This window comes from Panthera onca, chromosome B2 (genome assembly GCF_046562875.1).
Source record: "Panthera onca isolate mPanOnc1 chromosome B2, mPanOnc1 haplotype 2, whole genome shotgun sequence".
Classification (NCBI taxonomy): domain Eukaryota; kingdom Metazoa; phylum Chordata; class Mammalia; order Carnivora; family Felidae; genus Panthera; species Panthera onca.
In genome coordinates this window covers 97,939,639-97,962,696 of record NC_138343.1, presented here as the reverse complement: position 1 = coordinate 97,962,696, position 23,058 = coordinate 97,939,639, and the positions used below count along the sequence as shown (strand labels likewise).

Sequence of the window (23,058 nt, the reverse complement as noted above, 5' to 3'; positions counted from 1 at the left end):
AAGTGATGAACTGGATTAAGAGGAGAAGAAAAGGGAGAAATCAAGGTTTCTAGCTTAAATAACTGGATAGATGATAGTGCCATTTATTAAAAAGAAAACAAAGATAATGGCTAATACTTATATAGTACTGATATGTGTCAAACACTATTCTAACTGTGAGACATCCAAGTTAAGATAAGAAATAGGTAGTTTGACTGAAGAGTCTAAAGCTTGGAGGAGAGTTCTAGTACAGAAATATAAACAATGAAATTGTCAGCATATGGATGGTATATAAAACCATAGAATAGAAGTCACCTAAAGGAAGAGTCTGAATACAAAAGATTTCAGATAAGGAAAACAAAAGAAAGAGAAACCTATGAAGGAAAAGAACCAGAAAACTATGATGTCAAAACAAAGAGAGGACCTTCTGATCCACCATCTGTGGTGGAGCCACTGCCAAGAGGCTGATTTTCGTGAAAACTCTTATGGGGAAGACCATCACTCTTGAGGTTGAACCTTCAAATACAATAGAAAATGTGAAGACCAAGATTCAGGATAAGGAACTCTTCCTGATCAGCAGAGACCGATCTTTGCTGGCAAGCAACTGGAAGATGGATGTACTTTGACTACAACATTCAAAAGGAGTCCACTCCCCATCTTGTGTTGGGACTCTGTGGTGGTGCTAAGAAAAGGAAGAAGTCTCTTACACCATGCCCAAGAAGAATAAGCATAAGAGAAAGGTTAAACTGGCCATCCTGAAATACTATAAGGTGGATGAGAATGGCAAAATCAGTCACCTTTGTCGGGAATGCCCTTCAGATGAATGTGATGCTGGAGTTTTAATGACTAGACACTTTTATGACTAGTCACTTTTGACAGACATTATTGTGGCAAATGTTACACTGTTGCTTCAACAAACCAGAAGACAAGTAATTGTTTTTTTGTTTTATTTTACTTTAATGTTTATTTTTGAGAGAGAGAGAGAGAGTGTGTGAGCGAGGGAGGAGCAGATAGACATGGAGACACAGAATCCAAAGCAGGCTCAGGCTCCGGGCTGTCAGCACAGAGCCTGACACAGGGCTTGAACTCACAGACCACAAGATCACAACCTGAGCCAAAGTCGGATGCTTAACTGACTGAACCACCCAGTTACCCCTGGAAGACAAGTAATTGTATATGGGTTAATAAAAGACATGAACTAACAACAACAACAACAACGACAACAACAACAACAAAGAAGAGATTGTTTCAAGAAGGAGAAAGTAGTTTAGATTAAAAAAAAAAGTCAATTGCTTTTGAAGAGGAAGAGACCACTGATGGTATAATGTAAGAACTAAAGATAGTTCCAAGGGCCCCATACTAAAAGGGCAACTAGAGGAAGATAAATGAGCAAAAGACATACAAATTCGATTCAAATTACGATGTCTTTTTGAAGAGAACTTCAATTACCTGACTTAAAATCACAGAGCACTCATAAAGTGCGTCCTATCATTCATCCTGAGTTAACCTGCCATAAGTCACAGTGCAAACAAACAACTATACAGAGCATGCAAACCACTTGCACAGAATCAATAATTTTCATTCTTGAAAACTTCTATGGCAGGTAAGAAAACCATATACAATTTCATTGACTGTACCCCCCAAATTCATATGTTAAATCTCTAACCTTCAGTATTTTAGAATGTGACTATATTTAGAGTAGGGCATTTAAAAAGGTGACTCAGTTAAAATAAAACCGTTAGGATGGGTTCTAATCCAATTTAACTGGTGTCCTTATAAAAAGAGGAAATTTAGATACACAAATAGACGTATCAGGGATGTGTGCACACAGAGGAAAGACCAAGTGAAGGCATGTGGGAAGACAACCATCTGCAAGTCAAGGAAAGAGGCCTCAGAAGAAACCAAATCTGCTGACATCTTGATCTTGGACTTGTGGCATCCAGAACTGTGAGAAATAAATTTCTTTATTTAAGCCACCCAGCCTGTGGTATTTGTCTTGAAAGCTCTATTAAAGCTAATACACTGACTGCAACTCATAATTTTGTTGCAGAGTGAAACATTAAGAATAGTGACAAGGACATAATAACAGAAGCCTAAGGTTTATGCAATTTAGAGGATGTAATAAAGTTATTCGCAATTTAGAGTTTCCTGCTTGATAAGATGTGAAACAATTATGTAATTCTGCCTTGATTTATTTTCCTCTATAATTGACCTTTAGTAACTTCTTAACCTTAATAAATTGAATGGGAAGTTATTAATGGACTATCCTGTATGCAATAATTTAAAATAATTAAAAATTTCCCAGCATAATCAAATGGAAGAATAAAACTAAAATTATGCTTTTGACCCATATTTAATTTACATGTAATTTTATTAGTTTTTGACCCAAATATTAGCATTTTTACCTAATATACTGTAAAATATTCCCTTAATAGTTTATATTAAAAGTGCAAGAATACTGCTATAGACTTAAGAATTAAAGTGTCATTCAAAAATTATAGTGTTGTAAAATTAAAAAAAATATGAGACATTTGCGTTGCAGGGATATTCAAAATAACTAATCTGAAGGTTAAGTTACAATCAATTTCAGAACACAGTGAAATAGAGTCTGTTTTTTAAAAAAACATTATCTTGTATTTTCCTCTGAAAAGTATTAAGAGGTAACAAAGGCTATTTCAGTTTTTTAGTTTTCTGAAAACAGTAGTGACTATATTCAAAATGTTTGAGAATATATGGAGAAGTCCATGGTACCATAAGTCTGTATAAGTCATAAATATTTGGGAGTTCTAGAATTGATAGGAAAATTTCACATATTCATTTAAAACTTATATCAGCTGCAATCTTCTCATTTTATAGATGTATGAGCCAAAGTCCAGAGACACTAATTAATTTGCTTAAAGTCACACAGCTCAAGTTTCCTGCACTCAAAAATCCATGACACTAGAGAAAAATATTCTCTCTTAAGAACTCTGGTTGATTTACATTTATTAAACAAAGACTACCCTAATGGAGAGTCATCAGGAAAATGCCTCCTGAAGAGAAATGGGAAGTAAGAAACACTGAATCAAACATAAAAGTATGTAATCTTAGTAAAGTCTAAAAGCATCTTAGAGGCTATCTATTCTAACCCTTTCTTTCAATACAAACTTATTCTCACACTATTTTTAACAGGTCATTTAAGCTCGACTGTATGTCTCCAGAGAAACAGAGCTCACTATCTTCCTGTTGAATTCAAAGCTGCTTTCTCTGATTTTTATGGATGAGACAGATTTTAAGAGAAAAAAGTAGAGCTTCTATATTTATTGATGTAGATGTTGCATTGAATATTTACTGTGATAACTATTATATATTGAATTCATCTAACAAAAACTTACTGCAGAATTTAGAATCATTTTCAAACTTCAAATTTCATCATTTACTGGATCTGAAAGGCCATCCCCTGAAAGGCAATCCCATCCCCTGTTTGAGGGCAAATTTGATAAATCAAGTGGAGATGACTCAATCATATAACTGATCATTCATTTCTGATTAATTCTCAGTAGACTTGACTGGATCCAGATTAGCACAACTGAATACTAACCTAGGAGATAACTTTAGCATACTTTGGTCACCAAAACCAGCAGATTTCTCCCTTCTAAATACCTTAAACTCTACTTTAATAGAGTTTTTTAAAAAATAATTTACTACATATATAATACATATATGTATAGTTAAAGGAATTATAATAAAAAAAATTTCTGTGTATCCACACCTAGATTAAGAAATAGTGCTACAGTGCTATGGAAGCCCTCTGTGTGTCTTCTCTAATTCTTGCTTTGAATTTTGTGTTACTCATTCTAATACCTGTTAAGTTTTATCATATTTGTATGTATCCTTAATATACAATATATTGTTTGGTGTTGATGGTTTTTAAACTTTACATAAATGATATCACACTTTTTCCATTCAAAGAATCTTGCTGTTTATGTTGGAACATGAAGCTGTATGGCATTCATTTTTCCCTGCTGTATAGTATTCTACCATGTAACAGATCTTAGAAGGCATTAATTCCAATCACTCCCCTCCAAATACTATGATTCTGAAATTTTTAGCTCTATTTTTATTTTAACCACACAAAATAGACAATATTATTTTGATTTATAAAGTCAGTGTTTGCTATGTTCACCTATAAGTTTTCTTTGCTCACTGTGGTAGACATTATGATGAACTACCTGGATTCCCTTTCAGGAATGTGAACTTTTTCCACAGCTGCTGGGAATCCTGCCAGAAAGTGGCTCTTGGCTATTGGCCCTCTTTGGGGTTGCTTTGTCTAAAGAATACTGTCTCACCTAAGGTCAAGGCTCCTTCCAGGAGCAGCCCACATCCAATGAGGGCTGCTTATCCAAAAAGGCCCGACCCTCTTGTCCTAACTCAAGTGAACTCTGAAGGATCACCCCATCTCCAGAGCTTTCTGTAGTATCAGTGAAACCTTTGTTGGGTCTTCAATGAAGCTTGACTTCTCTGCCTAAAAGAGCTTCCTTCCTCTCCCTACCACATGTGTTGATCCCAAGAATACGCTCTAAAGGTATATGCTTAGAACTTTAACTATGGGGATACTTCAAAGCCAGTATTTAAAGCACTTTTCTTCAGAGAAGATTTCCATCTTAGGGCACCCAAACCCAAGGCACCATTAAACTGAACTTTTATATTGAGATTTGTTTTTGCCAGTGTGAATTCCAACTCCAAACCCACATCGGAGTAGAACTGTGATGAGGAGAGATTCTTTTTGTCCACTCCATTCACAGCCAAGGATGAAACAAACAGTGTCATTCTGTTTTGTCTTTGTTTTAAGTAGGCTTCACGCCCAGTGCGGAGACCAATGCAGGGCTTGAACTCACACAACCCTGAGATCAAGACTTGAGCAGAGATCAAGGGTCGGATGTTTAACCGACTGAGCTACCCAGGTCCCCCAATGGTGTCATTCTGAAAGGCGGTTATTTTCCCGTCATTAACAAAGTTTTATCCTTTGGGGATCCCAGCTTTACACTGCAGTGTCCAGACTTACCTCTGAGCATGCCCATAAGAACTTATCTCCTGCCCCATGCAAGCAGAAACACCTCCTTAATGCCCAGGTGTTGGGCCATGAGGGATCAGAAGGTGACCTCAAGGAAAAAATGGGTTCTAGAGCTCCTTTATCCCCATGGAACTGGGCTTGCTCATTGCATACAGCCTCATATTTTCCACTTACTTTGCTTCCAACTCACCCATATATATATGTTTTAACCTATAAATGTTTTAACATTTTATACATCATTTCTGTGTTCTTTACCAGAGGTTTCTCTGAACATCATATCTGCCATATTGCTTGAAACTGTAACAGCTTTAGACCTACTTAAGAGATGCTAAATGTTTTAGACAAACACAGAATGAGACTTATGCTTTAAAAAGGAAAAAGAGTTTATAACTTTCCATTCAGCTAAAGTTCTCAAAGCTACTCCATACTGTAAAGTTTTTCTTCAATAGCAGAAGGTGACTATTATTTGGCTGCTCATTAATTAAATAGAGTTCACTAAGAGGATTCAGACAGTACAGTTCCTGGTAAACAATCTGTAAACTGAGAATAAGAAAAGCACACTATAGGGGCATCTGGCTGGCTTAGTTGATACAGCATGCAACTCTGGATCTCGGGGTTATGAGTTCAAGCCCCATGTTGTGTATAGAGATTTCTTAAAAATGAAATCTTAAAAAAAAAAGTACACTATATATCTAAATTTTAAAAATATGTAATGACTTTATAGGAATACTATAATTATTATATTCTAAAATTTCAGAAGCAGTTTAATCATTATACTTCAATGATTATCATGTATAATATATATATTTAATAGTAGCAGCAAATCTTACATTTAATATATTGACCACTTGACATTCCAATTGATCTATTTAACACAATTCATAATTAACTTTAAATTAAATAGCCCTTATTGGATTTGAAAAATCATTTTTTGAATGGATAAAGATGTGGTATATACATACAATGGAATATTACTCAGCCATCAAAAGGAACGAAACTTTGCCATCTGCAACAACATGGATGGAGCTAGAGTGTATCATGCTAAGCAAAATAGTCTGTCAGAAAAAGACAAATACCATATGATTTCACTTATATGTGGAATTTAAGAAACAAAACAGATGAATATATGGGAAGGTGGGGAAAAAAAGAAAGAAAGAAAGGGAAATAAACCATAAGAGATTCTTTACAATAGAGAACAAACTGAGAATTAAGGGAGGGGGGTGGATGGGGGATGTGCTAAATGGGTGATGGGTATTAAGGAGGGCACTTGTGTTGAGCACTGGGTGTTATATGTAATGAATCACTAAATTCTACTGCTGAAAACAATATTACACTATATGTTAACTAACTAGAATTTAAATAAAAATTTGAAAAGAAAACATCATTTTTCATAGTAAAGACTGATTTAGGCAAGAAGCATAGTAAAAGTATGCTATGCATAGTATGCAAAAGCATAGTAAAAGTAAAATTTTTCATAGTAAAGACTGATTTAGGCAAGAAGCATTAATGCTAAATTCAAGGGTAGAAATTTTGATGAGAACTAGAATATCTGCATGGCCTTAAGTGTCTCTTCCACAGATTGCTTATAAGATGCAAGAAAAAAAAGTAGTAACTATATAATAAAGAAACAGAACACTTTGAGTGATTAAAATTAACATAACCCCTAAGAGGTTAAGGGGGACATTGTGCCTCTGAATGTGAAACTCTGAAAAAGACATGTCACTTAAGCAGTATTCTGGCCAGGAATGTATAACCTGAATCTCAACATAACAAAACATCATCAAAGCTCCAAAGGAAAAACATTCTATTTTTTATAAAAGGGGAAACTGTTTTCTTTAAAAAAGAAATATGTCTTTAATATCTTAAAAGACAATCACACTTTTGGATACATCCAAAAGAATTGAAAGCAGGGTCTCTTGAAAACGTATCTGTACAACCATGCTCATACCGGCATCATTCACAATAGTCAAAAGGTAGAAGCTACCCAAATACCCATCAATGGCTAAACAAAATGTATACACATACAATGGAATATAATTTGGTCTTAAAAAAAGAAATTTTGACATATATGAAAACATGGATAAACATTGAGGACAGATGTTAAATGAAAAAAGCCAGCTACAAAAAGACAAATAATGTATGATTCCCTTCTAAAAGGTGTCTAGAGTAGTCAAACTCATAGAATCAGAAAGTAGAATGGTGGCTGAGGAGAGGTGTATAAAGGGAGTTAGAGTTTCAGTTTTCCCAGATGAAAAAGTTCTGTAGATTGGTTACATAACAATGTGTGGTAGGGGAGACAAGTTAAAAACAACATATGACTTGGGGCGCCTGGGTGGCGCAGTCGGTTAAGCGTCCGACTTCAGCCAGGTCACGATCTCGCGGTCTGTGAGTTCGAGCCCCGCGTCAGGCTCTGGGCTGATGGCTCGGAGCCTGGAGCCTGTTTCCGATTCTGTGTCTCCCTCTCTCTCTGCCCCTCCCCCGTTCATGCTCTGTCTCTCTCTGTCCCAAAAATAAATAAAAAACGTTGAAAAAAAAGAAATAAAAAAAAATTAAAAAAAAAAAAAATAAAAATAAAAACAACATATGACTCAATGGGATCACTTCCGTAACAAAAGCATACACAGAGTGTCATGGGAATACAAGAGAGAGATCATCTAACTCTTCCTGATTGGTGGAAAAATAAGTAAAGCCAGAAATAATTTAAACTTCCAAACAGTTTTGAAAGAGGAGTTTAGGTAAATATGCCAGAGTGGACATACACACTAGCTTTTGCTCCCTCTTGGAAACACACTAAAATAATATTAAAATGCTTTTTTAAAAAAGATATAAACTGCAAGGACAATAACAAAATTTTGGAAAAATAGAAAACAGATGTACTAATAGTAACAGATTTAGCTAATGCAAAAGAGGCAGTCTCCTAACCCAAGTAAGAAAAGTGATTTTTTAAGTTTACCCTGCAGAACCTCCAAATGGCTCAGAAATCAGCTGTACTTCTCTAAGAGTTAAGATACAGCCAAACACTAGGAAACAGGATGAAAGTTTAGTTTAGAAGTAAATTATATGCCCAAACTCCCTTCACCTCTTTATGGAGCCAGAAGACTCCTTTACCCCCATTTGGGAGACTGATTTTTTTTTTTTTTTTTAATTCTATGAAGAGAGAATTACAGAGTATATCTGGATTGAGGGACACTCAGCACAGGTGACGGTAGGGTAGACTCAAAGCAGGAACATTCAGCTCTGAGAATACTGATACTCTATATACTTAAGTGGAGAGGGGACGGTCCTTAGGGACAGAATATGACTAGCTCAAGTTAACAAAGATACTAAAGACGATAAAATAAATGGATTGGATGGATTTAGTTTCCAATCAGTTTTTTAGTGCCTGACTCTGAGGTAGAAGTTGTTTGTTTAATCAAGGCTTAGCAGACATTGAGGAAGAATGTGAAAGAGACCAAAACAAGCAAACAGTGGCTTAACAGGAATACAAAATTTGGATATACTGACTTAGTAGAGATAGAATGTAAAATAATTGACGGACATGATAGACCCTAGTGAATCTGGCTGGAGCAAAGTAAATAAATGTTGGCAGTAACAGATGGCTAAAAAGGTATGCAAGGGCCAAACCACAAAAGATTTTGTACATCACACTAGAGTTTGTCTTTTGTAGGATCAGGCAACGTGGAGCCAATGAAATATATAAAGGAAAATAACATGATCATGTTTGCATTCTCACAAGGTTATTCGGATAGCCCTGAGATAGACATACTGGAGGGGGAAGAATTATTGGCAGGGGCACAAATTAAGAGGTTGATGAAGTAATTAAGACAAGGAAAAATATAGGCCTGAATTAAGACTGGTGTAGATGAGATAAACATGAAAGATACTTAGGAGATACAATCGAGGGGCACCTGGGTGGTTCAGTAAGTTATCATAACAAGTGCCCTCCTCAATACCCATCACCCATCTAGCCCATCCCTCTGCCCAACACCCCACCAGCAACCCTCAGTTTGTTCTCTATGTTTATGAGTCTCTTATAGTTTGTCTCCCTCCTTGTTTTTATCTTATTTTTGATTCCCTTCCCTTATGTTCATCTGTTTGGTTTCTTAAATTCCACATATGTACGAAACCACATGGTATTTGTCTTTCTCTGACTTATTGTGCTTAGCATAATACACTCTAGCTTCATCTACGTCATAGCAAATGGCAAGATTTCACTCTTTTTGATAGCTAAATAGTATTCTATTATATATAAATACCACAATGTCTTTATCCACTCATCAGCTGATGGACATCTGGGATCTTTCCATAGTTTGGCTATTGTTGATTAATGCTGCTATAAACATTGGGGTGCATGTGCCCCTTCAAATCTTTATTTTTGTATCCTCTGGGTAAATACCTAGTAGTGCAATTGCTGGATCATAGGGCAGTTCTATTTTTAGTTTTTTGAGGACCCTCCATACTGTTCCCCAGAGTGGCTGCACCAGTGTGCATTCTCACCAACAGGATAAGAGGATTCCCCTTTCTCCATATCCTAGCCAACATCTGTTGTTTCCTGTAATGTTAATTTTAGCCATTCTAACAGGTGTGAGGTGGTATCTCATCAGGGTTTTGATTTGTATATCCCTGATGATGAGCGATGTTGAGCATCTTTTCATGTGCCTGTTAGCCTTCTATATGTCTCCTTTGGAAAAGTGTCTGTTCAGGTCTCCTGCCCATTTATTAACTGGGCTATTTGTTTCTTGGGTGTTGAGATTGACAAATTCTTTATAGATTTTGGATATTAACCCTTTATCTGATATGTCATTTGCAAATATTTTTCTCTCATTCCGTAAGTTACCTTTTAATTTTGTTGATTGTTTCCTTCACTGTGCAGAAGATTTTCATTTAGATGAAGTCTCAATAGTTCTTGTTCACTTTTGTTTCCCTTGCCTCTGGAGACATGTCTAGATGCTATGGCCAAGGTCAAAGAGGTTGCTTCCTGTGTTCTCTAAGATTTTGATGATTTCTTGTCTCCCATTTAGGTCTTTCATCCATTTTGAATTTATTTTTGTGTGTGGTGTAACACAGTGGCCCAGATTCATTCTTCTGCATGTAGCTGCCCAATTTTCCCAACACCATTTGTTGAAGATTAGTTGACCATACAGTTGTGGGTCCATTTCTCAGCTCTCTACTGTGTTCTATTGATGTATGTGTCTGTTTCTACCCAGTACCATACTGTCTTGATGATTACAGCTTTGTAATACAGGCTTGAAGTCTGGAATCATGATGCCTCCCACTTTGCTTTTTTTTTTTTTTCAACATTATTTTGGCTATTCAAGGTCTTCTCTGGTTCCATACAAACTTTAGAATTGTTTGTTCTAGCTCTGTGAATAATGCTGGTGGTATTTTCATAGGGATTGCACTGAATGTGTAGATTGCTTTGGGTAGTATAGACATTTTAATAATGTTTGTTTTTCCAACACATGAACATGGAATGTTTTTCCATTTCTTTGTGTCCTCTTCAATTTCTTTCATGAGTGTCCTATAGTTTTCAGAAACCAGATCTTTTACCTCGTTTGTTAGGCTTATTCATAGGTATCTCATGGTTTTTGGTGCAGTTGTAAATGGGATTGATTCCTTGATTTCTGTCTCTGCTGCTTTATTGTTGGTGTATAGAAATGCAACATTTCTGTGCGTTGATTTTATATCCTGTGACGTTGCTGAATTCATATATCAGTTCTAGCAATTTTTAGGTGGAGTCTTTTGGGTTTTCTACATAGCATATCATGTCATCTGCAAAGAGTGAAATTTTGACTTCTTCCTTGCCAGTTTGGATGTCTTTTATTTCTTTATGTTGTCTGATTAATGAGACTAAGACTTCTAGTACTATCTTAAATAGTAATGGTGGGAGTGGACTTCCCTGTCTTGTTCCTGACCATAGAGGAAAAGCTCTCAGTTTTTCCCCATTGAGGATGATATTAGCTGTGGGTCTTTCATATGTGGCCTTTATGATCTTGAGGTATGTTCCTTCTATCCCTACTTTCTTGAGGGTTTTTATCAAGAAAGGATGCTGGATTTTGTCAAATGCTTTTTCTACATCTATTAAGAAGATCATATGGTTCTTATCCTTTCTTTTATTAATGTGGTGTAGCAAGTTGATTGATTTGTGAATATTGATCCACCCCTGCAGCGCAGGAATAAATCCCACTTGGTCATGGTGAATAATTCTTTTAATGTACTGTTGGATTTGATTTGCTAGTAACTTGTTGAGAATTTTTGCATCCATGTTCATCAGGGATATTGGCCTCTCATTCTCCTTCTTCAGTGGGGTCTTTGTCTGATTTTCGAATCAAGAATCAAGGTAAAGCTGGCCTTGTAGAGGGAATATGGAAGTTTACCTTCTGTTTCTATTTTTTGGAACAGTTTCAGAAGAATAGGCATTAACTCTTCTTTAAATGTCCAGAAGAATTCCCCCAGGAAGCCATCTAGTCCTGGACTCTCATTTGTTGGGAGGTTTTTGATTACTGATTCAATTTCTTTACTAGTTATAGGTCTGTTCACATTCTGTATTTCTTCCTGTTTCAGTTTTAGTAGTTTGTATGTTTCTAGGAATTTGTCCATTTCTTCCAGATTGCCCAGGTTATTTGCATATAATTTTTCATAATATTCTCTTATGATTATTTGTATTTCTGTGGTGTTGGTTGTGATCTCTCCTCTTTCATTCGTGATTTTATTTGGGTCCTTTCTTCAAAGAGTCACCTTTATTATTTCTTTTAGGGTTGGTTTAGTGGTTACAAACTCCTTTAGTTTTTGTTTGTCTGGGAAACTCTTTATCTTTCCTATTCTGAATGATAGCTTTGCTGGATTGAATATTTTTTTGCTGCAGAATTTTCCAATTCAGCACATTGAATATATTATGCCACTCCCTTCTGTTTTGCCAAGTTTCTGTTGAGAGATCTGAAGCTAGCTTTATGAGCCTTGCCTTGTAAATTAGGGACTTCTTTTGTCTGCTACTTCTAGGACTTTTTTTCTTTATTGCTATATTTTGCAAATTTAATTACACTATGTCTTGCTGTTGCTCTGCTTTTATTGATTTTGATGGGAGTTTTTGTGTCTCATGGACCTGGATGTGTTTCCTTCCCCAGATTAGGGAAGTTTTCAGCTATTATTTCTTCAATTAAATTTTCTGCCCCCTTTTCTTTCTCTTGCCTCGGAACTCCTATACTACAAATGTTACCTTGTTTGATGGAGTCACTGAGTTCCCCAAGTCTATTCTCATGTTCCATAGCTCTTTTTGTCTTTTGTTCAGCTTCATTATTTTCCGTTATTTTATCTTCTACATCACTTATTCATTCCTCTGCTTCTTCCATCCTTGTGCTCACTGCATGAAGACCATTTTGAATCTCAGTTATTATATTTTTCATTTCTATTTTTTAACTCTGTGGTAAGGGCCTCCCTGAAGTTTTCCATTCTTTTCTCAGGCCTAGCAATATCCTTATGATTGTTAATTTAAATTCTTGATCAGGCATGTTACTTATATCTGTTTCACTTAGATCTCTGGCCCTGACCTTAACTTGTTTTTTCATTTGGGATGGATTCTTCTATCTTGGCATTTTGTCTAAATCTCCGTCTTCTTTGTATTAAAAAAGCCTGTTAATGTTTCCTGCTCCTGAGCATAATGGCTTTATGAAGAAAAAGGTCATATAGTGTCCAGGGCCTGGCCCTTCATAAGAAAATTCTGTGTGCACTTTGCTGCTGTTTTTGGCTGCTCTATCCTTCAGGCCAGTTGTCTGCATGGGCTCTCCTAGTCTACAGTGGGCTGTGTTTGGTCCTTGGCCAGAATGTGGAGTGTTTAACTAGATGTGTTCTGGTCTGCTTGTTAAATGAGACCTGATACTACTTCCACTAGAACTGAAGCACTGCATAACTCTCTGGTTGGGAGACATGATGTGGGCAGGGGTTTCTGCTGGTCTTCTGGGGAAGGTGACCACCATGAATGGACCAAGGCAAACTTGACCAACAAGAGTAGTACCAACAGAATGCAGGGATGTGAGACTTGGTATAAGCAGGCTAGGCATCCAATATTGTTGCTATGTTGTTTACTGTAGGTGGCTCTGTGTTTATGCTGAGGGGCAGGAGAGGCAAATCGTGCCAACCTGCTCCTTTGACCCTGGAGAGGGGTCTCCATGCCTGCTGCCCTCAGGGAAGTACTCCAAGAAGGGAGAATAATCTTCTTTCTATGTGTCCTAGGCATTAGTCAGATCACTGTTTCTGCCCCCAGGTTGTTTGCCTGCCTTCTCTCTTGGAGCAGCACAGTGCCCTCAGGGCTAAGCACACAGACCTTTGAAATTCCAGTCTTCAAGCCTTGCTGGTTACTTAATGAAAATCATCCCTCTTGTTTTCTCAGCCAATGGCTTTGGGGAGGTGTTCTTGTACATTCCCCTCACACTAGTTATCTTAAATGAGTTTGAATAGGAGAAATATGATTACATGAGTATAACAATACTTAGGTTTTTTTTATGCCAGTCTTTTACTATAAATTAAAATATAGCATCTAATTTTTATGTGCACAGTTAATTCAACTCAATACCATGCTATAAGAACTAATTGATTTCCAAGCAAACTCATCAATTGCTGAATTTAAAACATCTAGTGTCATGAAAATTTTATCTAATAATTAGAAAGTTAGATTTTTCCTTACTGAACTTGAATCGAGTAAGTTTAGAACCTAACAATGTCTAAGATTACTTAAATGATTAGACTTCATCAGCTTTACCTGTAGTTTACCTTGAATATTCAGTTCCTAAGAAAATGCTTCTGATTTAATATAAAGTGAATAAAGAAGAATATAAAATTGTATAATTATAGTCCAATTTTTAAAAGGAATAAAGAGAATCATATATAAAAGACTAGTAAGTGTATTAAAATGTTAATAGGTGAACAACAGGAGATTTTCATTTTCTAATTTCAACCTTCTTAAACATTCTTTACAATAAACACATATCAGTTTTCTAATAAGCAACAAATATCTTTACTAAAATAGTTTCCTCTTAACTAGATTTCTGCAGGGATAAACAGCTGAAGATATACAGTATCAATTATTTATACAAATATCTGTTGGGACACTTACATCTCCTTTTTAAGGGTCTTATGCCTCCTATATCAATATAAACTCAGGGAGGGCAATTATGTTAATTTCTTTTTTAAGTTTCTGCAGTCCAAACTGCTGTGTTCCGCAGAGGGGCATTGTATCCTCAGGGCCTAATAAAAAAATATTGTAAAATGAATCCCCTGAAACTAATTTGTTAGATCAACAAGTTTTCCCTACTTCCCTGTGCGAATATTTGTCATGGCTAAACTTAACAATTCTGTAAATACTATTTTAAGTTTTAAAATAACCACATATTGTACTTTGGTGTATAATTTTGCATACAATGTCTTACTATAATATCATTTTATTCAAGTAAATCTTTGACAAATAACAATACAAAACAAATAAATGTTAAATAATAAACACTTGACAAATCTTAGGATTTTAAAATATTGCTGGTAATACTTCTTCAGAAAGTTCTAACTTTCTTTTTAATAAGTTATTTTGAAAGAATTTCAACATTCTTTTAATGTTTATTATATTTATCCATTGAACGTAACTGTTTCTAACCATTTCTCTTTAGAAAGGTTGATGGCAAACTTATTAAATGTAGAAAGAATTTCTAAATTCAATCAACAAATAATGAATTTTAAAGTTAACAGTACTCCTGATGCATAGGGGCACTTGTACCCCAATGTTTATAGCAGCACTCTTAACAATAGCCAAATTATGGAAAGAGCCTAAATGTCCATCAACTGATGAATGGATAAAGAAATTGTGGTTTATATACACAATGGAGTACTACATGGCAATGAGAAAGAACAAAATATGGCCCTTTGTAGCAATGTGGATGGAACTGGAGAGTGTGATGCTAAATGAAATAAGCCATACAGAGAAAGACAGATACCATATGTTTTCACTCTTATGTGGATCCTGAGAAACTTAACAGAAACCCATGGAGGAGGGGAAGGAAAAAAAAAAAAAAAAAAAAAGAGGTTAGAGTGGGAGAGAGCCAAAGCATAAGAGACTGTTAAAAACTGAGAACAAACTGAGGGTTGATGGGGGGTGGGAGGGAGGGGAGGGTGGGTGATGGGTATTGAGGAGGGCACCTTTTGGGATGAGCACTGGGTGTTGTATGGAAACCAATTTGACAATAAATTTCATATATTGGAAAAAAAAAAGTTAACAGTACTCATATTAATTGCTACAAATTCACTTCCTTAGCCTATAATCTCCCCCCACACCCAGCCCCACCAGTGTCCACAAATGCAGACTGAACACATTCAATAGTCAGAATTAATTGAGTGCACTGATTACTCAGGCAGACCAAGGGGGGATGAACTGTTGGACAATTATAAATAACTAAAGCTCACCTATTTAATTGCCAAAATTTATTTCAACTAGTTTTAAAAGAAATATTTCTAAAATGTTTAACCTACTTTCCTTCCTTTTAGGCCAAGTACGCTCAACATAACTTAACCTTTGGGATGACTTAGGATATCACATAGCATTTTAATTATATACTATGATACTTAGAGAACCGCACTGATAACATGTTGGACTATTTGTCCCTTCACTGAAATGTTCCAGACTTACAGATTTTGTTTTCTGCTTTTTCACCTCTTGCTATATCTTGCTTTCCAGTCTCCTTATGATTGTTTACCTGTCTCTAATAGAATATCCTTCCCCTTTCTAATTGGGTTTCCCAATCTATAGCAAGTAAGAAACAATAAAAGTTTTCATTCATTGGCCATTTAGAGATGAAAAATATAGTCCTGGGTAGTTCTTAAAATATTCAGTTTAATTATAGTACAAAGAGTGTTATGGGAACCCAGAGGATCATCATCTAAGAGAGTTGACTTCCTGGAGGAGATAGTTCTTAAAGTGAGATATGACAGATGAATGAGTAAGATTTGATAGGCAAAGAAAGTGAGAGAATGGGTAGCAGAGAAGATCAAGTATACAGTCAAAGGAAACCACATAGTAATAAAGATAATGATACCTTACATTTATTGAACACTTCTGTAAATTAGTAAAATTGTTATAACAACTCTATGATGCATAATGATTCCCATTTTAAAGAGTAGGAAACTGTGGCACAGAAAAAGTGTTTTGCCCAAGTTCACACAACTAGTTAAGTGACAAAGCCAGGATTTGGACAGAGCCAGAGCAGTCTGGCTCTGAAGCTCACACTTTTAACCACCATGCTATCTTGCTTAATTATGCAAAGTTATGAAGGCAAGAGAGAATCTGCTGTTTGGGGGAATCTACTACAATAATAAAAAAGCTGGAAGACTACAAATGCGTCTGACTGTTGCAGAACAAGAGGGCAAAAACTAGCTAGGAAGGGGTCTGTATGCCAGCCACATGTGTTTGGATTTTACACCATAGGCAACAAGAGGCATCCAGCAGAGGAATAGTAAGATCAGATTCCCTTTGATAAAGATTTCTGTGAAATCTGAATGAATAAAAACAACCAGAGGCTAGAAATCCATTTAGGAGGCCATTCCAAAACTCTACGTGAGAAGTGATAAAGACCTGAACCAAAGCAATAGAAGAGGGAATAGAAAGGAGAGGACAAATTAGAGACAAATAGGATGTTGAATTCATAGAATGTATGACCTAGATGAGGAAAATCATGAGTGAGAGGGAGAAATTAAACAAAGCTGTAGTCAAGCCAGAAAATAGATGGATGGTGGTGAAGGTGGTGTAAAAGGTTCATTTTAGGAATAGAACAGAAAACCCAGAAATGAACCCACAACCATGTGGTCAATTAATCTTTGACAAAGCAGGAAAGAATATCCAATGAAAAAAACTCTCTTCAACAAATGGTGTTGGGAAAACTGGATGGTGACATGCAGAAGAATGAAACTGAACCACTGTCTTACACCATACACAAAAATAAATTGAAAATAAATTGAAAATGGATGAAAGACCTAAATGGGAGACAGGAAACCCTCAAAATCCTAGAGAATACAGGCAGCAACCTCTTTGACCTCGGCTGTAGCAACTTCTTTCTAGACATGTCTCCAGAGGCAAGGGAAACAAAACCAAACATGAACTACTGGGACTTGATCAAGATAAAAATCTTCTGCACAGTGAAGGAAACAATCAACAAAATTAAAAGGCGACCTACGGAATGAGAGAAAATATTTGCAAATGACATATCAGATAAAGGGTTAATATCCAAAATCTATAAAGAATTTGTCAATCTCAACACCCAAGAAACAAATAGCCCAGTTAATAAATGGGCAGGAGACCTGAACAGACACTTTTCCAAAGGAGACATATAGAAGGCTAACAGGCACATGAAAAGATGCTCAACATCGCTCATCATCAGGGATATACAAATCAAAACCCTGATGAGATACCACCTCATACCTGTTAGAATGGCTAAAATTAACATTACAGGAAACAACAGATGTTGGCTAGGATATGGAGAAAGGGGAATCCTCTTATCCTGTTGGTGAGAATGCACACTGGTGCAGCCACTCTGGGGAACAGTATGGAGTATGTTCCAGTATGATCCAGCAATTGCACTACTAGGTATTTACCCAGAGGATACAAAAATAAAGATTTGAAGGGGTACCCTGATGTTTATAGTGTGTGTGTGTATATATAAATGTACATATATATATGCATATGTATATGCATATATATATATGCACACACACATACACACAAAATGGAATGGAATATTACTCAGCCATCAAAAAGAATGAAATCTTGCCATTTGCAATGACATGGATGGAACTAGAATGTATTATGCTAAGCAAAATAAGTCAATCAGAGAAAGACAAATACCATATGATTTCATTCATATGTGGAATTTAAGAAACAAAACAGATGAACATATGGGAAGGGAGGGAAGGAGAGAGAGGGAAACAAACCACCTGAGACTCAATGATAGAGAACAAAATGAGGGTTGATGGAGGGAAGTGAGTGGGAGATGGGCTAGATGGGTGACAGATATTAAGGAGGGCACTTTGTTTTGATTAGGACTGAGTATTGTATATAAGTGATGAATCACTGAATTCTACTCCTGAAACCAATATTGCACTGTATGTTAACTAAAATTTAAGTTAAAAAAAAAAAAAGGTTCATTTTAGACATGTTTGAGGTGCTTGTGGAATAATAACAACATAGAAGCTGTTAACACTTAAACTGAGCTTATCATGTACCAGACTCTGGTCAAAGAACTTTGTATGTATGGATCTATAAAATCATCACAGTGACCCTCTGATACCTGAGAAGCTAAGTAACTTTGCCCAAGGTCATACAACTATTAAGTGGTTGAGTTGAGAGTTGAACCCAGGTAGACTGGGTCAGAATGAATTCTGCCTTTAATAGAGACATGTCAGTTGTATAAATGAATTTGGCCTAGAAGAAAAATGGTTTAGACTAAATATAAAAATGTGGAAGTCATCAATAAATACAGATGGAAGCTGAAACCATGAGTATTCACTTAGTTATAGAGTATGCAGGTAGTTTTTCTCTAAGTGTGGTCCTTCAGTCACTTACGTATGAATACCTTGTGGGTTTTTATTAAAAGTACAGATTAGAGGGCATCACCCAGGTCCACAGAAACAGAATCTCTGGGCCCAGAAATATATAGTTTTCACTCACCAATTCCAATGCAAATTTAAGTTTGAAGATCACCAAAGAGAAATGAACAAAGAAATGTGTAACAATGACATTAAGTTTATCAGAAGTGTGTCTACCTTAAGAATAAACAAGTTCTGCAAAAGGATGGTAAGTAAAGGCCTAACCAAGTGTCTGAGGGGTCTTTTCTCAAATCTAAGCCACCACCTTATTATAAGATGCATTGCTCTTTTATGTACCACAAGAAAAGAAAATAGGACATCTATCAGTTAAAGGTGAAACGGGCACCTGGGTGGCTCAGTTGGTTAAGCATCTAACTTCAGCTCAGGTCATGATCTTGCAGTTTGTGGGTTTGAGCCCCATGTCAGGCTCTGTGCTGACAGCTCAGAGCCTGGAGCCTGCTTCAGATTCTGTGTCTCCCTTCCCTGCTCGTACTCTCTCTGTCTCTCTCTCTCAAAAATAAATAAACATTAAAAAATATTTAAAAAAAATAAAGCTGAAACAAAAGAAAGGCTACAAATGAAGAGAAGGATAAATGGGAAATAAGTGCACTATGCAGAAAGAGACAGCAAGGAAACTTGAAAGTCTCTATCTTTCAAGTGCCAGGCACCAAGGAGAGGGAATTTTATCGCAAAGACAGTTCTTACACAACTTTGTACTGTGAATTCATACTACCAGTGAGATTAAAAACAAACTCTTAAACAGAGAATTTAAAATGGCTTCAGGTTGGTAGTAGTGCTAATGAGTGGTAGAGGCAAATGCAAATCCTCTCTGAAGTAATCCGACTTTATTCCAGGCCAATAACAATTATAAGACATATCACTATTTTAGAATTTTTTTTTTTAAGGAAGAGAAAAAGAGAGAGGGAGCACATGCATGAGTAGGGGAGAGGGGCAGAGGGAGACAGAGAGAGAGAGAAGCTTAAGCAGACTCCATGCTCAGCACAGAGCCTGATGCAGGGCTCAATCCCATGACCGTGATATCATGACCTGAGCCAAAATCGAAAGTCAGGCGCTCAACCCACTGAACCACTCAGGCGCCCCTAGAACTTTTTTTAAATGTGAAAAAAAAATGTCTTACAATCACAGTAAATGGAATATATACCAAGGTATTCTGAATGCCTAGAAACTAGGATGGAGAGGCTATTTTCTGGTTCTTAAATGTATCCCATGCATAATTTCATATAGGTATTGATTAATAGTAGTAGGAATTTTTTTAGTAGTAAGAATTATATAGTAAGAATAAGAATTATGTAAGACAGGATGTTAAAAATTATAAAAAATCCTTTTCCTTCCCATATTTAACCATCTTTTACAATTTCCTCAAATATAAAAAGTTTCACCCATAAAAGCCTAGAAAACAAAACAACAAGTGAGATCAGACCACTAGTACCCCAGACTCCATGTAAATGTTTTAACATTCTCTGGGACTTTGAGAACTAGATTGCAAAGTTCACCGCAGGCCCTGGGATCTGTCCAGACACAACAGGAGGAAGAGCAAACTTTGCTCCTGCCAAGGGTGATGATGATGTACAGTCCCAGTCCAATACTCGGTATTCCTTCTTCTACTCACAGGCTACTAACACACTAAATATTTTCATTATATGCAGGTACTCTGGCCATTTCTAAGAAAAATTAATCCCTTTTCAACAATGCCACCATAAAAAATATTCCTTCAGCACTTTTATAATTTTCCTGAAAAGCTGTGTATTCGTGATTCAGACATGTAATTTCCATCTTTTCCAAGGGTGGGATAAACACTGCACAAATCACACACCATATTTGTTCTGGGATCTTATGAAACTGCAATTTCACTACATAGCAAGCATATTATCTAAACATCATTAGAAGACTAAAATGGCTTTAGACAATAAGCACTAACTGATCACTGTTAGGAGTTCCTAATTAAAAAGTTTTAAATGTTTATTTATTTTGAGAGAGAGAGAGAGAGCGAGCAAGCAGGGGAGGGGGAGAGGGAGACAGACAGAATCTCAAGCAGGCTATGTGCTGTGCACAGAGCCAGGTGCAGGGCTTGAACTCACAAACCGCATGATTATGACCTGAGCTGAAATTAAGAGTTGGGTGCTTAACCGACTGAGCCACCTAGGTGCCCCCTCAAAAACTTTTTTTATAAAGAAACCAGTTATTCAACCAACCACTGCCAGCTTCTCCCTACTTTTAGTGGGTAAAGGTCCTCAAAGTCCCTCTCATAGCACAGTCCTATCTAGAGCAACTGACAGAAGAATTCAAATGTGATTCCCACTCTTGCCACACCCTGGCAGAGCATCTTTTTCACTCAGGAAAACTGTTCCCTACCCCAGGAGCAAACGTGGACTTGCATGTATGAATGTGAGTATAGGGATTTTCTAAGACTGTGGAAAATGAAGTATCTCACATCCTTATCTATAATTTAATATTCCCTTTTCCACAGAAACAAGGGAATAATGGTTTTATAGTGGCACCGCTGTCCTAACCATGTTATAAAAGTGGTTTCTAGGTGGATCTTATGGAAAATCTTATTCTGTCATTGTCAGCCTACTTAGTAGTAACTTTTCAGATGAAACTTGCTAGTATAGTTTGTGTACTATATAATATTTAATTAAAAATTTTTAAGTGGACTATAATCCCACTATACAGAAGCTCCTATTAATATGGTTTTGTTCTAAATGGTAATACATCCACAGGTAATAAAACTTAAACAGCATAGAAAAGCACAAAATAAAAAGTAAAATATTTTCTATCTACTCTTAGACTCCTGATTCCCAACCATGTCTACTGCTTTTCCCTCTCTGAAGATAACAAATATCAACAATGTCTTGAGATCAGAAAGAAAAGAGAATTATTTATATACCTACACACTTTTCTTTAGCAACTCTCCTGTCCTGTACATCAATCAGCAGGCAATAGAGGAAAAGATTCATCAGATTCTAGAAGCATGGTAATCTTTTTGATTACGACACCACTGGTTCATTCTTTACCATTACATCCCTTTAAACTCTTGATATTCTCTTGGATTTAATGATGAGAGTAAACTTTTTTCTTAGGCATTTCCCCCTCCATTTCTATAGATTTGAGAACTAGACTGAATCTGCATGGCTTCACTAAGGAATATGACATAATGGAAAGGGGTCTGGATAGAATCAGCAGACCTAGATTTTTTCCTGTTTCTGACACTTATACAGCAGGCAATCTTAGTTATATCATTTCCTTCCTCTTAGTTTTGAAAAATATACAGTATTACGTAAATATACAGTAGTGGAAAGTAGCAGTGATAATAAAAAAGATCATTCTTTTCCTGCAGTTTCAGTTTCCTTACACATTATTCCTTACAAATATTAATCTCTGATGTAAACTCTTCCCTTCATTACTGTAATACTTCAACTTTCTGTATTTATATTTCCCTAATTTTTCTGACTTGTCAGGTTGCAATAAAATTCCTCTTTAAAGAAAATACATATTCTTGACAATGAACTATTCCTTAAGTTCTTATAACTTTACATTTCTAGTAATGTTACCGTTACAGGGACTTTTGTTCATATAATGCATTTCATGTTTCCATTCTCTTTTGTAAGCAAATGTACCTATAATCTATATTATTTTATAATATAGTGATTAAGGGGTGGGGTCTACAGCCAGACACCCTAAGGATGAATCCTATGTAATCTGAGGCAAGTTTCTGAAAATGTCTGTGTTTTCCCCCCATCTACAAAATGGGAATATTAAGATTATCTATTTCATAGAGTTATATACAATGAATCAATAGAAAGTTCTCAGAAAACAGCTTGGCTCACAGCAAGGACTCAATAAGGCTTAGTTATTTTTTTTTCTTCCTGCCTTTTTTCTTTTTTTTTTTTTTTAGTATAGTTGACACATAATACTACATTAGTTTCATATGTACAACATGGTGATTCAACAAGCTTATACATTATGTTATGTCCACCACAACTGTAGCTATCGTCTGTCAAATTTTAGTTATTACTGATATCTAAAAATCTTTATACTTTGGGTATCACATCCAAAATGTTGCCAGTATAATCACTGATGTGCATAATGATACTGAGAAACCACAAAATCCTAAAATCCTTTTGAACTATCAAAACCTAAATTATATCCAGTATTGTCTTAATATTATGCCATATTTTGTACTAAAGTCTCCAAATAGGTAATCCATAAATACCATACAAGATGACTTTTCATAAATATTCATAAATATTCCCCACAATATTTAACCTACTTACACAGTAACTTTACACTGCTACAGTACAAACCCAATTTGTAAAACTAACACCTTCTCCATGCCCAGCCCTTCCCAGTGACAATACTACTTTGGGGGCTGTTCTAATTTATTTGTTCTT

The 23,058-nt window shown here is 36.0% G+C and overlaps 1 protein-coding gene and 1 pseudogene across 4 annotated transcripts in view; one reads left to right on the top strand and one right to left on the bottom strand.

Annotated features, from left to right (window-relative positions):
- CEP57L1 (centrosomal protein 57 like 1) overlaps window positions 1-23,058 on the bottom strand; it is a 75,436-nt gene that overhangs the window by 34,976 nt on the left and 17,402 nt on the right. The window lies entirely within an intron of this gene.
- LOC132667997 (ubiquitin-ribosomal protein eS31 fusion protein pseudogene) lies at window positions 411-912 on the top strand (annotated as a pseudogene).